This window comes from Oratosquilla oratoria, chromosome 28 (assembly GCF_046742065.1).
Source record: "Oratosquilla oratoria isolate Oo_2021 chromosome 28, ASM4674206v1, whole genome shotgun sequence".
In the NCBI taxonomy this organism is placed as follows: domain Eukaryota; kingdom Metazoa; phylum Arthropoda; class Malacostraca; order Stomatopoda; family Squillidae; genus Oratosquilla; species Oratosquilla oratoria.
In genome coordinates, this window is record NC_134804.1 from 18,121,292 (window position 1) to 18,123,791 (window position 2,500).

Consider the following 2,500-nt stretch of genomic DNA (forward strand, 5'->3'; position numbering starts at 1 on the left):
AGCCCTAGCTCGAAATGATAGGGTGGTTTGTATACACCAAGTAATATTGTAATTCCATCCTTGTATATGTACTATATATCTTATGTTAAAGTGCATATCATATTGTATTATGTTAAGAAAAAATAATTTCTTTCTGTATGAATTATGTCATCATGATTGTGATGTATATGTATTGTGGTGAAACGTAGATACGTGGAGATGTGAGCGGATGAAGGTGAAACATTTGGGAAATACTTACATATATGTTTGCGTAAGTGATGCCCGGCGCTCTGCATAACTGCGCAATAGTGACGTCCTCAACGTCGATTATAAAAGATGATGTAAAGGACGCGCTCGGTGAAAAGTTATTTTGGCACGAGGAGAGACAGATGACGCTCTCATTTCTATACGATATTGTGGTGCCGATCTGTGCGGCACTCCTTTCCTGATTAAAACTCCCTCGATGTTCTCTTACAAAATACATAAATAAATGCATAGGTATAATTAAATAATAAACAAACAGGTAAATAGTAAATAATAATAAATTGACATATAACTAATAATAAATGAAAATCAGACAGACAAATTATTACAAAACAAAAACAAATAATATAAAATAAATTATAATCATTACAGCATCTTGCTTAGGTGTTTATCTAAATGATTCTTAAAGCTTCGAACTGAACTACATTTCACTACCTGTGCAGGAAGTTTATTCCATTCATTAATTACACGGTTGGCAAAGTTGTTTCTACCTACTTCCAAATTGAATCTATTTCCGGACAGTTTGAGACCATTGTTTCTCGTCTGATTCTCATTCAATGTGAAAATTTGGTCACTTTTGATGTTGTCAATTCCCTTTAAAATCTTAAAGACCTGTATCAAGTCACCTCTGAGTCTACGCTTTTTTTAGGGAAAACAGATTCATATGTTTTAGTCGATTTTCGTATGATTTATTTTTGATATTTGGAATCAGTTTTGTGGCTCGCCGTTGTACTTTTTCCAGTCTGTCAATGTCTTTAATGAGATTCGGTGACCATACGGAAACAGCATATTCCAAATGTGGACGAACTAACGATTTATATAGCTTGTTAATGAGTGATGGACTTTTGAAATCAAAAGATTGCGCAATCAGTCCTAGAATCTTATTTGCTCTCGAGGCTGAAAAGTTGGATGATTTGAGGTCGTTACTTATAATTACGCCGAGATCTTTTTCACTATTCACTTTTGTTAACGAATTTCCAAATAACTTGTAATCGTACTTACTGTTATTTTTACCTATGTGCATTACCTTGCATTTACTTGTGTTAAATTTCCTTAGCCACTTTTCAAGACTTCATGACAACGTAGAAGTCCTTCTCCAGCCCCTCGGCAGACTAGAGACAACCATCTCCACTTCAAGACTTCCCGACAACGTATGGGTCCTTTCTACAAAGGATTACAAAGGCGGAGCATGCCGACAGGAGACCTTTTGATCCATATCTAGGTCGGATGCGAAAAAAAATCATATTAATGATAAAATAATAAATAAAAACTATGATAATGTAAATAACAAATAAAATACATAACTGTCTTCTCTTCAAGACTTCACGACAACGCGGATGTCCTTTCTCCAGCCCAGGCTGAGTTAACCGACTTTCTTTCAAGAATACAAGAAACCAGTTTTCATCTCTCCTGTTCCTCATAAGTAATTGTATACCATGCATTGACTTAATATATTCTTTAAAATGTCTGTGATATTTTGAGCATAGTGGAGTAGAATAATTGTTTATAGTTCAGGGTTTTCCTCGTCCCTCTCATTTTAATATAGAATGAAGGCAATGTATTTGTGTCACAATCTTTTGGTTGTTGGATAGGGATTTCTTATCATATATTAATAGTATGATAGAGGCGGTAAAAAACAGGTCCTAAGAATCAACTAAGTGATAATTATGAAGGCTAAAGTATAAGTATATGAAATGAAGTGATAATATATTAGATAAAATAGTAGACTGAAAAAGTGTGCTTGATTACATAGAAAAGAGGAGCTATGCATCATGATTAATACTAAGAGATCAAAGCAATCAAAGTAAATCAAAGCAATGACATAAAGTGTGAGTTGTGATATGAAGTGACCCCACAAGTACCTCAGGGGTCCTCTGCTAAACTAAGGCTGTCTATAACAAAATTTGTAATGGCATCAACGTAGCAAAGTGGTGATTTAACGTTTATATCAACCATAAATTCAATCACCTTTGTTCATTTTACAACGATTCGTATGTGTAGTGTAAATTGAGAGCAAAATTAGAGTGAAAATAACCTCTTTGGTGTCAGAAAAAAATACAAAAAATGTAAACGAAACCTGGGAAAGAAAACGAAGAGGAAGATGAGGAGGAAGAAGAGTAAGATGAAGATGAAGATGAAGATGAAGATGAAGATGAAGATGAAGATGAAGATGAAGATGAAGATGAAGATGAAGATGAAGATGAAGATGAAGATGAAGATGAAGATGAAGATGACGATAAAGATGAAGATGAAAAGA